This window comes from Bombus bifarius, unplaced genomic scaffold, assembly GCF_011952205.1.
Source record: "Bombus bifarius isolate JDL3187 unplaced genomic scaffold, Bbif_JDL3187 scf7180000010271, whole genome shotgun sequence".
In the NCBI taxonomy this organism is placed as follows: domain Eukaryota; kingdom Metazoa; phylum Arthropoda; class Insecta; order Hymenoptera; family Apidae; genus Bombus; species Bombus bifarius.
In genome coordinates, this window is record NW_022885586.1 from 6142371 (window position 1) to 6156340 (window position 13970).

Sequence of the window (13970 nt, forward strand, 5' to 3'; positions counted from 1 at the left end):
GGCATTACACGAGGTGCGCATAAAGTTCCATGAATTATCGCGTGGCTCGACGTGCCCCGAGAGTGCGGGACTTACGTGTTCGGGGAAGCAATGCTCCTGGTATGGCCGCAAGATGGGCTAGAGTTGCCGATCTAACCTATACTTACCGTCACTGAGATAATCTAGCGCTGGTCTAACCCACTGTAATCCGAGCGCCGGCAAAGTCGTGTCGAGGGCTTCTCGATCTTCTCTTCCTATTCCTTCTCGCTAAGTGTGCGTCTAGCACGTGTATTGAAAAAAATTTCACCAACTAGAATTTTCATATCGGCAACTGATTCGGCCGAATTCAATCGGTACTCGTCAAATTTGCCAAATTCCTTGAATTTCAAGTTTTATTTTTTGACGGATGTTTTTGATCGCATTTTGTGACGTAGACTTTCTCGATAACTTTCTTCGGGTATGATGCATTTCGGCAATCATTTCATCATCAATCATCAAGAGTATTTGAAGTTTGTATATTAGGGACACCCTGTAGAGAACTGGCAGTGACCTGCACGGGGTCCGTAGGCCGTGGGTGGTGTGGTATCTTATGGGTGAGGACGGCTCGGCCAATGGGAATCAAACGTGGGTGGTTGTAGTAGTCTGAGTTTTCTCAACGGCCTTACCTTTGCGTGGGTGTAGGTTGCACGGCTTGCAGGATGCACCATCTTTCAAAATGGTGGCCATGCCCCCCGTGTCTCGCGGTTCGGTATGGCCGTCGTTCCTCAAATTCGCGACAGTGTAAAATACGAAAGTAATCGATAAATTATTTCCACGCGTAATGTAACACGTTGCGTTCGTAGGAGAAAATTGGTTTCCAAGAAGCAATATGGAATCAAGCCACTATATATGTGGTCTCAACTGACGATTTGCCAACGAGACCTGTTTACGATGTGAAAATGCGAAAATATATTCTCCGACTGCAAATGCAGCCGAACGAGCAATATTCCATTCCGGGAAACACAACGGCGTTATTACCAAGCTATCGATTATTGATTTTTCTGGCGTGAAGCGAAAATTACAATGACTATGGACGCAACAATGGAGTTGGTACATGAAGACATCAGTCACGAGCACTCAGCACTCGCGTGCTATCATATTGTTTCACGCCATACACCTATATACATTGTAAAATGCGTGGTACTTACAAAATAAAATTCACCCTTCTAGGCACAAATTGACGTTCAGCAAGTTAAATCGTAAACATCCATGTAAGAATATGGTCAGTTCATGTTGATTGCAAAATTGAATAATAATAATAATAATTGAATAATAATTTATACATATATGTACTCGCTTCCATGGATATCAGCCTATATCAAGTAATTTGTTTACTTTACTATCACGAGCCTGACAATCGTCGTGATCATATGGTCGGTGAGTATGTGTCTCTCATATATCTTACGCGCTATTCGCACACGATCGATTAATTCTATCCGTTGGGAAACCAAATAAATCATCGATCACCGACGAATAGAAAATTTGGATGAATAACTAGAAATCGGTAATTAAATGTGATCATCCTGAATCGACATTGCTGGGTGGCCACCCCGTAGCGAAATATTTCAACCAGGCTGAAACTGGTTTCCAGGAATTTTTTCGAATTTTAATTGTACCTTATACGTATCACAGGTAGGCACAGAATCAGGGTTCGTTATAGATAGACTCCCTATCTAGTGCGATCATGATGTAATAGGTTCGCGGTGCAGTGTGTAATGGGCGTGTCAAGATTAAACTAGATTGCCGTTATTCAGCGTTCGCGGCCAAATTTTTTGTCCAATATTCATCACATTTTCTGTGCCTTTTCCGTTGTTCGAATATGTAACTAGAAGAACCGGAAAAGACAACCTCGGAAAAATCTTCCAGTCGATAATGATAAACATCGTAGGTACGAGAAAAAGGCAGAGACATACTCGTTTATTATTAGATAAATTCAAAAACATCGATTTAATACGGCTATCATTTCCTCTTGGTTCGTCGTCAGATCTTGAAGAACGCCATCAAGAACGCGTCATGAGCTCACGAATGACGAACACCTGAAACAGAAGGAAGAATATCAGACAAGTTCTAACGGTGATCTTATGAAACTGAGTGACCGTAGGCGCGCGTGCACGCGATTTTCATGCGCGCACGAAAAGGAAAAAATGTTACTTCTAATTTTCTATTCTATATTTTACCGTAGACTATCAAGCCAGCGGCGAATTGTAATTTATCTAATCTCGATCTACACCGACACACGCTCGCTACGGTACACGTATCCGCAAGTTTATTCATACACCATCTTTGTATACCATAGCACGCCGACAGAACCGTCGGTGGAAATCTGAAAGTTCGCGGTACCACCGCATAGAAAGGAGTATTAGAATCGGTAGACGTAGAATGGTCGTGACTAGCGGCGCTATCGATGGAACGTCCTGTAGAAGGTTGCCAACACTTCGACGTTCCCAGGCAAGATCTTCGCCATGACGGTTCCTTGGAAACAATTACGCCTCCTGGCTTATAATAATGAACCGTTCTTCTGGAATCCTAGATATATTTATATATGTACAATGCACACACACACACACAAGGGCGAGCTTTTCTCGAGAATATGTGCAGCAAGTGCGTGCTACGAGGATGGATAGGCTCGTAAATCTATTGGCAAAATGCATCTCTCGTTTTCGTATCCTGATTTTTTTTTCATATCTTTTTGGTACCCCAAGGCCCACTAGTTTCGAGATTTATCGCCTAACGTCAAAACAAAAAAGGAATTCGATTTAGAATGGACTTGAATGAAATTTTAGGGCTTCAAACTTTCTACATAGATTTTTGAAAGCCTGATGTTATTTTTTTGTATTATCAACTTGTCTTCTAATCCGCACTAACTGGCTTTTTCGAAACAATCAAAGTTTTAGATAAAATGCTATCATAGGTGTAATGAAATTAATGGCTGTAGATGAAACATATGACAAGATACATTTCCTGTGTTTTATAGAAAAGCAACTACAAAATTTAATATATCGTTAACTTTTCATTTGATTTTGGGGCTGAATATGTGTTTTTATTACTTCCTTAAACATTTCGCAAATATTAATAGTATTGTTCGTGCACACTAAAATTAATTAAATTACTGACATAACTAAAATAAGATTACTCGTTTTTTACGAAACAACGTGAATTTTATATTTATTTCTAGAAGACTTATATCTTCGAATTTATCAAGTTTTCCCTTTTATAATTATTTCATATCAAAACATTTTTTAACTACCAAGTAACATAATGTTAGAAACTAAAAAAAATGGACCTTATCATATCTTTCCTGTGTTCTTTTTAATCGATAGAGTTCTACAGTCCTGAAACAAAACTTTACCAACCGCAGTCTGTCGCTCAAACGCAAAATCGCATTGTATAAATGTATTACGGAAAATATCGACCGTCATTTCTCGTCAACAACCCGAAACAATCAGCGTTTGAAAACAAGCACGCGATCAATGATAACGGACTAAAACCAACCTAACGCCAACTCTTAACATTTCTCATACAACCTACTATTTTTATTTTTGTATTCTAACTATAACTTGAGAAAGATAAAAATTATCTCATACGATACCATATAAAATAATCTGTTTCTCTTGTTCTATACTCCCACGCCATCTTGAATAACTACAAAGATAGCGAAACGGTTGAAGAAATCCATACACCACGCGGGTCGAACTTTTCTTACGCAGGATCTGTAATAACCCAATAAATCAGAGTAGTCTGCCGGTGCAATTACGTCCCATGGTTGGAACTCGCAGAACCCAACCCTTCTCGTAAATATTGCCCTCCACAACGGAGCAGTATCTTTTCTGGCCTGCTTTTTCTTTTCTCTTGGGCCTTTTTTCTCGCTGCTCTCACGACCCCGGCGCAACCAGAGGAACTTCACGTACCCCGTTCACCAGGGTTGTCGATGATGTCTGTCTTCCTCCCCTCCCAACCCTCCCTTCCCTCCTTAACCTCTTCGAATCCCCATGTTTCCTTCATTTCGGCGCGGTCTTTTTTTCGCCGTCCAAAGAGCCGAGGCGCATAGTGCAACCATGGGAACCAGCGAGTAGAGAGTTAGACTTTGGGGGGTTTAATTGCCACCGAGCGATCTGTTAATTCCTAAGTGTCAGCTTGAGAAAGCAGGCTGAGAAAGAAATACGAAGGCATGCAATAAAAGAGCGATTCCGTAGCCCCTGCCCCCTGCCCGACCACGAATGTACTCATGAAACGCGTCCGCGTATTCTGTTGCGCATGATGGATTACGAAAATGTCCGACGACGAGTAAGATACATCAGGCAACACCTCGTATCTAAGTGGAAAATGCAATAAATATCGCGCGTTATCTGGCCAACCTGTTACCACACGAGTAAATGAAGATCGACAACGTGGCGCTCGCATGTCTATAACTGATGGTATAACGTCGGTTAAGTGACCAAAATTACAGAGTCATTACACTGCATTGTGACATTTATTACCTTCGGATAATACCGTGTCATTTAACTGCCAATATTACCGTGCATCTTCTTTAGCGTCTCGCTACGTTAACTAACGATTTATCGTGTACCAATATTGGCCGCCGCCTAACGAGAGAAAGATACGCCGATTTGATACGCGTTGCGCATTTTCATCATACGCACGATGACTTTGTGCTAGGTAAGTAAGCGCATCATCGTTCGTTGGTTAAGTACACAAAGGATAAAGATTATATTCAACCTTTCGAAACGTGTATTTTCCATCGAGACTCGCTAGCAGCAAGATTTTCGTAAACCTAAATGTTGCGCCGTCGAAACCGACAAACCAGATACAATCGAATGGAATCGCTAAAAGTACGCGCATCATCAATGCCGGTCAACCTAACCTCAAATCATACTGCGTACGCCTTCGCTTTTGCACGCGGCAAATAAAACGAGTGGCAGTCGACATCGAAATTATACGTATAGATGGCATTGATGTATAGCCGAGCGGGTTTTGATAGACCGGACGGCCCTCACAGCCGAGTATAATCGCGCCGCAGCGCATCGTTTTCTCGCCGTGTCGGAGAGGTCCTCCATTTTGAGCCTGGACTCGGTAACCTCGGCATCATGGTCATAAAAGTGGTTGATTATCAGCGATGCTATTCTATCAAGCCTTCATAGATGAATTTCATCCCTTCGTGCGTCGTTAGTATCATCCCTTATAATTCCTTACTTCGTCCTTCATCGATAAAAGTATATAAATATGATATACAGACAAGAGTGAATACAGGCACAATTAAAGATACATTTCTGAAAAGTATTTGGTAACATGAAAAAGGTCTAAATTTTAATTTTATAACAAAAAAGGTGAATAACCGTTACGGTAATTATATTTGGACAAGCGTTTTACGTTTAATTCGTCTACGAAGTGGTTCCAATTAGTTAATAACTTGGTACTTCAATTATTGATATAGTAAAGGGGCTGAACGATACCCGAAAGTATTTCGTGTTGGCGTGCCTAATGTCAGGTAACATCGCAACGGGTAACTCCGTGGAGGAACTTCGGCCTCGGGATATAAATCTTCCGCCGACAGATGCGCCGCCCTCAACGTTCACCATCGACCAACCAACCGACCAGAATTTCCGAGGGTAACGCCCTGAAAAACCAGACTCGCCTTGGATGCCCATTGCATTTGCATGTCATTTCGTAAGCGATTACACCCATCTCAAATCCGCTGTAACACGTTCAAAGAACGCACAGCCTGTACCGCATACGAAGATTTTGTGTCACCTATTTTTTCATATTCGATTAGATACTGAATAATTCTTTGATAAATATCGATTTCCATATGTTTATGTACTTCTACAAAGTAAGTTTTCGATGAAATCTCAACTTGAAATCGTAAAAGTAGTATCTGTTCTCATCCTTTGAGATCGCGTGTTACCCAGACGTGTACGAACCCACAAGGGAGGAAAAGTTGAATGTATGTAGACAGTAGCGTGCGTATTACGTGGGGATACTTTAGCGCATAACGCGAACAGACGTTGCCTGGATAATTTTTCTGTATCACGGAGTACACGTGCATCGCAGCAGCTCTGTTGTCACGAATGAGAAAGGAACGAAGTCTCAGCTCAACCGCAGGGAATTCACGAATCACGCGATCTAACTTCGTTCCGGGGTTAATCTCCTCTAACACTTGCGATAATTTCATTAGTCTCATTGGAGAAGACATACGGCGTGAATTTCTAAGAGATTTCACAAAGGAAACACAGGATATCCTTCATTATGTTCACGCGGTATTATATTTTATCAAAGAAGCGTCAAATTTTCTTTTTTATAGTTTTTTATGATACAAAACACGAAGAATCATGTCCACCTTAACGATTGCTATTCCATACAATCATTCCCTAATAGAAAATCTCTCTTCCTGCTCGATCCTTCAACCCTGTCAGTATACTTATAGCCAAGCCACGATTAATGAATATTCAAGAGGCGAACGAGCTCGATCTTTCTTTCTCGAGTAGGCCTTAACTTACGTGTACTGCCCGATTTTTCATTATACCATTCTGTCCGAGATAAAACACGGACGTACAGCTTCCTGGCGTCATAATTCTCTCTCCCCCTCGTCGAGGCTATGCTACTTTTTCATCGATCAATGATTTATACACGCTATTACGTTTTCATACTCGTGCCTTTGTACTTCTTTGATATTTTACATTTCGGCGACCGTATTCGATCGTTTGCTTTCTATTTCCCTACCGTGTTAAACGGCAGAACTTAATAAAATAAATCAACGAGGACATTTTTAAATCGCTGAAGGTAAATCTTCGCGCATAGAGCGAGCTTCTGGGTGACAGGAACGAATTTTCTTCGGCTGATCACCATTTTATTTCTGCTGGTTTGTATGCAGTCGCGGAATTTTCGTGCGGCGGACGATCGTTCAGCGGCAGCTTAAGGTCCAGCGTCGGCTTGGAGGTCGTGCATCACCAGAGTCTGGCAGGATAATAGCTCCCTCCTTCGAGAAGTCTTATTGCCGGACCATGCGCCAAGTGATTGATAGGCACCGAACTATAGAGCCGGGCAACGTGATATTTCGAGACCTTACGCGCTCGGGAAACCAGTCGAGATGCATTGCATAGAAATGCGCGCGGCCTCGCGACTCCTACATGCGGAAATTTGCGTGAGAAATCAACCACGTTCAAACTAACTCAGTACTTTCCTCAATTAGAGGCATGAAGTTCCGTTTTAAAGCGTAATGGAAAAATTTGCATGTCGTTGCCTCATTCATAAATGTAAGCTGTCTATGGTGATGATTTTCTAACGTAGACTAGGTCTCAGCCGAGTATGGAAACTAAAGAAGAGCAGGTAGTGATTTTCTTGCTAAGAGAAATTTGTCTTTTAGCAAGTAACATGGTAGAACGATTCTTTTGTTTTTAACAAGAAGCAGAAGATAGGGGGTGGGGGGAAGACACGAACGTGAGATATCAAAGTCAAGTGCAATTGCGGTAAAAGAACGTAATTCAACGCTTCTGAAAGAAAATATTCACTTTGAGAAGAAAGAATATAAGGTGGAAAGCATATAATATTAGGTGGATTGGTCAGCTGGTACCTTATTTCATTCTGTACGCCAGGTGGAGCCACGCAACAGACTGTGAATACCACAGACATTTCGCATATCATTATGAAAATTGTATTCGAAAGGTGTAACTTCAGAATGCAATGACGAATTATTATGCATATGCGAGAAACGTACTAATGGTACCTAACACGTGATTCAAAGGACAAAAAGGGAGAAAACTGAAATCAAAGAAAACTACCATCTATTCTTTATGACAAAAAAGTAAATTCTACGAATTATCTATTTGTAAAGTTTCAAAGATCTTCGTTTTTATTTACTAATCTGAATTGATAAAATATCTGTACAGTGTTCAAATTTGAACTAAAATTTGCGTCAGCTAGTTATCACTGCTATTTCAAGCTGGCACGCGTATCGACCTGGGTGTAGGTGTAGTTTCTAAAGCTAGAAGCTATCGCCGGAAACCATTCTTCCATCAACCGCCCTCTCGGTACCCTTTCCGGTGCGGAGACTGTAAATCTTTTCCAGCACGCCAACCGACACGAGGTCCGCCCGAGTCCTCGAAACTGCCCTATTTTCATCGTTCTATCGTCCCTCGCCCTTTCTACTATCCAAGTGCTTTAGATCGTAACAACGATCAGTGAAAGGTTAGCAGATACCGCGAAGAACTACGCCCTTCGAACGAAACCAAGGTGTTCTTGTCAGTCTAGGGTAAACTATACCGTGGTTAGACCGTTTCGGTTGGGCAGTTATGAATATATTATTTGGTTTCGCTTTCTCTTCGATGGAACGGTTAATGCTAGGTATCACGTACCGCGAAGGGTATTTCTAATTACACACAAGACCGAGACGGTGTGTCTTACACTCTAATCGCGAAAGTTCACTGAACACTGTTCACTTAATCTAACACCTACGATCGTAATTACAAGTATTTAATACACGGAAGGAGTATTCTTTTCACCAATTTATCGCCAAACAAAAATATCCAAATTATACAATAAAAAGAACGAATTCGTCCTTTCTATGATGAAAATTCGTCTCTAACGGTTTTCTCTTGACTCTCATTACCACTCAACTTCCTTCCACCGTGATTGCATCGGTGGTATCCGATCTGCGGTCACGGAAATAACCATGCATCAACCCTTCACGGCGAATTGGTCGCATGCCTTGCGGTCGTGCAGTTCGCGAGAAAGCATACAACCCAGAAAACCGAAACGTGCCGGATCGATTTGTGTCTGACGCCAGACGCCATATAATAGATCGGTTCGTATATACACACCGAAAGTCTCATTCCATCGAGTTCGCCCCCTACTACTCTTTGTCTCCTGTTTCTTTAGGGGTTTACGTGGACGTTTGGGTCGCGATGCCTCGCGGTGGCTCTCGCGCGCCTCTTGGCCCGGAGGGGCCCCGAAAACCTAACCTCAAAACGCACACGGATAATTGGGGATAATGTCGGGGTTGCCGGGGCCCCGTAATTGCACGAGGCCAGGCCCTTTCGAGACTTCCCTTCGTTCCCCATCCCCGAATGCCCCCCTCAACAGTTCCTCGTTCTTAGCCACGCTGGGCCCTTGCGCTAGCTGTCTGTCCATCCGTCCGTTCTGCTACGTCCGTCTGTCGACCGCTTTCGCAGAACCCGATAGTACCTAATTCGTCGGTTTGTTTCGTGCTGCCGTGTTATTACGCGGTCCTGACTCGTGTAGCTGGCTTATGCGATCCGCTCTCCATCCATGATCCACCGCGAAAAAGACAGCCGGCTGTGACCTCGAAAATGGACCTCTGAGACACTCACGGTTCGAGCATCGCGTTGACCTAACTGCCTCGAGCATCCTTGTTCGTTCTAACGTGTTAAGTTTTACACCTTGGTATCTAGATACGATAGTTGCTTGGAGAAATGGTCCATAGGAATAATCTATGACGCGGTAAATCTTCCACATCGAAGGTCTGTTTTAGAAAGAAGAAAGGATTGAATTGTTATATTATAGTTGTATCTCTAAATTAGGTTTTGCGAAGAATTTGAATTTAGTTCCTGATACTTATGATTACTTTGGACATATCGCCAGGCGCGAATGAGTTGTACTACCGTGTTGAAGTAGAATGTTTCACGATTGAATAAAGTGTGCCGAGGAATAAAAAGTTCCCGTGTGCGCAATTGTCGAATCGATAACATAATTATTACACCGAAGCATAGTATCTATTGTTTTGTCATGATTAGTGTATGGTGTCAAGATTACACTCAACAACCTCGAATTACGTTGTTCCCATCAGATCAAGTTTGATACAATTATCCAATCCGCGAACAAGACGAGGGTAAACATTAAACCTCCTCTATTCTCGCACAGAACTACCATCGACACGTCTACAATGTAATCTATTAGCGAGGAAAAACTTTAAACTTGCGCCACTTGCAGATTTGATTAGTCGTTTCAATTCCAGTACCCGTGGCGCAAGAGTAGAGAAAGCGTGAAATGTCAGACATTGGAAAGAGAAACGAAACCATTTGAACTTTGGAATTAAACAATTTTCAACATAGAATATAAATGTGGAGAAAATGACATTGCATCGGCATTTATCAAAGAGTGGAAGATATAGCATACAAGAAGCTATTGCAAGACTGATCTATGATATTACTTAATAGGTAAAGTTACAAATTAGCAGATAAGCAATTAGCTGGAACTTCAGGTGGGCTTGGACAAACATGTGACAGAGATGGACGCTGCGGCTCGTAAAATTCTTTAGTAATTAAAGATCTGAAAGAACGCAGAGCGTGTCTCGTTCACGTCGAACGACGAATCTATACCCTTAAGGAAAGAAATTGGTTGGGAGTAGCGACGAAACATCGTGAGATACGAAACGGTTTGATAAATCTGCATGTAGATGAGGCTTCTAGATTAAAAATTTTATGAAGTTAATAATTTATTCCAAGAATTCAACCCAGCAAATTGGTATTATAATTCTGAAAATTGTCTGTATTGCTTGATGCATTTAATAAACTAAATTTTTTTGAGTTGCGAATCGTTCTTCTTATTATTCTATTCGTGATGCGATTATACCGATTATTCGATCGAAATTTTGATCGAGGAGGACAAAATCCTAGAAAGCTGAATGCGTCTTCTGTGAAGTGGGACACATCGGCACATTTAGGCTATCATTATCCACATCTGCCGCGGCTGTCCCACGAGATAGAACAGAGTCTGTAATTACCGACGTCTTAAACGATGTATGTTCTTCCATTCTTACATCTCGGTCTTTGTTTCCACAGCTTGGGGTCATCGTATCGTCATTAGTGCCCCTCTTACTGGTCTAATTCAAAGGTGCCCATTTGCACGAATGTTTCCTCAAGAATTACCGAATGTTTCTTCTGATTTCCTAGAAGTGGAACATCAAGATATCCTACTGGCTTTACTAGATGAATAATTTACTTCGTTCTTTCCTTCTATTCTTTCTACGCTAAATTCGTTGTCGAAATGAAAGAGAACTAACTTCACGGTAGCTTCTAGCCGTCGGATAAGTACAAGAACTGCGTTGGATTGCGAATATTTCGACGCGACGCGACGATGTTGAAGGAGGTTCGAAGAAGAAGCTACTGACGCACACTAAACGATTTTTGGAAGAAGCGTCCTTGTGGGTGATGAAGGCCACATTTCTGAGACACAATGAAATCAAAAGGTGGAAGGATCGATTCGCCTGCGGGTATATCAAAAATCGTGGATGGGTTCTGGTACATCGATCGTGAACGGGAGTCCGTTCGATAACTAGGAGGATCTTATCTCGAGGGCTCCCAGTTTCGACGGTCCTCGTACCTCGAACTCTTAAAAGATGTACCCTCGAGGGGCGATCGTGCTTTGAGGGCGCCGCATCGCGCCAACCACGCCTTCTCCACCGTTATTTACCTCCGTCCTTTTCGCCCTTGCAGTTTTATTGCCTCTTTCTTCCCCTTTTTCAACGTTGGTCCAGCAAGCCCGGGAGCGATAGATATCGTCGGCATCAATAAGGATCCGACGGCTTTAACAATTCCACGATCCGCACGAGGAACCGCAAGAAACAGAAAATCCGTTTCCACTTAGCGAATCTACAAGTTCTGTACCAGGTAAAACATTATTCTGCGATGCTAGCTGCAAGTTTACAATCGTAGATCGAAGAACATTCTTTCTAAATAACATGACAGAAAAGAATTTTGAAGAAACCTCGTTAAGGAATATTTGGATAAATTAATCTGTTTATTTAAATAACAGTAACCGCCAGCCCTGGGTACAAAATGTGTTCGAAACATATTTCGTTGAGAAGACCAAGGACAATTAGATAAATAAAGAAACAAGTGTTTTATGCACAAAGTGAGCAGCATTGTGTGCACGTGCAAGCATGTAGTTTTCAAGGAGTATAAATCTCCCGTGACAGTGATGCCTGGCCAGCGGCATGTTGGAGGAGTAGAGGAATTTATCTGAAGGATAAAGCAAAACGAAGAATATTTTTTTGCGCAGTAGTTAATGGTTAGAATATAAATCGCGTATGTTAATATTTTGCCATCTTTCAATTAATGTATCTACATTCATTATTTTAAGATATTTATTAACAATATTGTTTCCATTCAAAGTTCATTTTTCGCAAGAAAAGTTACTATATCAAACTTAGACATCGAATCAAAGATTTGTCCATTCGACTTTTCCCGGACGTGATTCATAACTTAAATATCTTGCGGTATTTTATCGTTTTTCTTATAAGAAAATCATTGTACTAATAGAAGAAAAATCCAACATCTTGATGAGATCATCGTTTTCAACGAATCTTCTACTTTAACACGAACTTCTGTTCACTTACAATATCACTATTCAGAATTCCTCGGGGGGAAGAATTGTGTGCACCAAAATGGCGGCCATTCACAATCACACTATGCATTTTAATACATGGTGTATCACTTATACGAGAAATTAGTGTCAAGATGGTAAAGATACACAATTTTTCGAAAACACTAGAAGCTACACTTTGACATATGCACTGCCATCGTTAACTGTCACTTTTATACATGAAAAATAAAAAATAGAAGGTATTGGCAACGTGGAGTTCGAGGAAACCTTAGTCAAGGTCAGCAAAATGGCGGCGATATAAATGACTCTTGATAGATCGAAAGGGGGACACTGAGTTATTCGTCTCGGAACCAAAACAACGTGGATTTAGATGGAAATAAGGTGACAAAGGGAACAGAACCCGCTGATCCATAGTCCAGAGCGGAGCACACAAGACAGGCAGGTGTAACGCGTAGCGGCAGTAGACACCAACTGATCTCACATAACAACGGCCGATAAAATTGTTGCGTTTCCACCAAAAATTATCCTCTTTTTTTCCCTCGCGGTATAAAAAGTACAAAATTGTGGTAATTTAGCCCCCACCGCCGTGGCGGCGATTCTCCACTCGCTGGCCACAGGGAGGAGAGAGGCAATGAGCGAACAAGAGCGTAAAAGACAGATAGAAGAAGTAACAGAGAAAGAGACGAAGATAGAAAATGTTAGAGACAGAAAGGGAAGAAGAGGGGCGGGAAAAGAGGAAAGTAAAACGGGGGCCTTTTGCCCGTGAATACGCCGCACTAACAACACGGAACAATTATGGTTCAATATAACTGAGGCTAATAACAATAGCTGAAGCGGCTTCACACGCTCAGCGTATCTTTTTCCCTCCTAAAAAAATATATTGTGAAACATATTTTAAAAACGTATACCGTATTTTTAACGTAGCCAGCGTGTGCGACATATCATATATGAAATGTTACATGCAAACGTTTAATGTACGATACAGTTGTATCAAATGAAGCAATTCGCTGTACGTATGTAAGCCTGTAAAAGTAATCGTGGTTTATGCATCATGACATCGTTATCGCGTGCACGCTGAATCGTTATAGCTAAAAAAGCTGTCGGTTTATCAGAAAAAGTACAATACACTTACCAACATGAAATTTTCTGCGAACTGTTATCCATAGCCTGGCGTAAATTCGAAAACACAAAATCACTTTGACACACGTCGAAAGGAATCTTACAAATGATGTTCGATTTCGCTAGCACGGCAACTCTTGCCCTGTACTGCTGCTCGTGTGAACTCAACCAATGCTTAAGCCACCGAGAAGGGGCATACTATGAAATTAGTATAATCACGATCAAAATTACTCGCACCAGGCAGTGCTGGAACCACCAACCGCCGGTCAAATAACCCGCTCCGCCATCGCCAATCAGCGATCGCGAGTTGGCGGCCATCTTGCGCGATACAGCATGCGCATCAGCAGCCACAAATTACCGCAAAAGTGGATAATCTTTGCTCACGTGGTGCGTACTATTCCAGCAAGATGTATGTGTCCTTTGCTCGATCGTTCCGTTCCAAAAAGTGAAGACGATTTTGGCTAATAACGCTATCGAATTTTACGTTGACTTTGACA

At 41.8% G+C, this 13970-nt stretch overlaps 1 protein-coding gene and 1 long non-coding RNA gene across 3 annotated transcripts in view; both read right to left on the minus strand.

The window, feature by feature from the left end:
- LOC117216295 overlaps positions 1–13970 on the minus strand; it is a 58510-nt gene that overhangs the window by 39178 nt on the left and 5362 nt on the right. The gene's annotated exons all lie outside the window — the stretch shown is intronic.
- Positions 1922–13962, minus strand: LOC117216298. The gene is made up of 2 exons (XR_004489344.1): positions 13487–13962; positions 1922–2054 (listed from the first exon to the last, which is right to left on the minus strand). It is a non-coding gene; the product is annotated as an uncharacterized LOC117216298 (long non-coding RNA).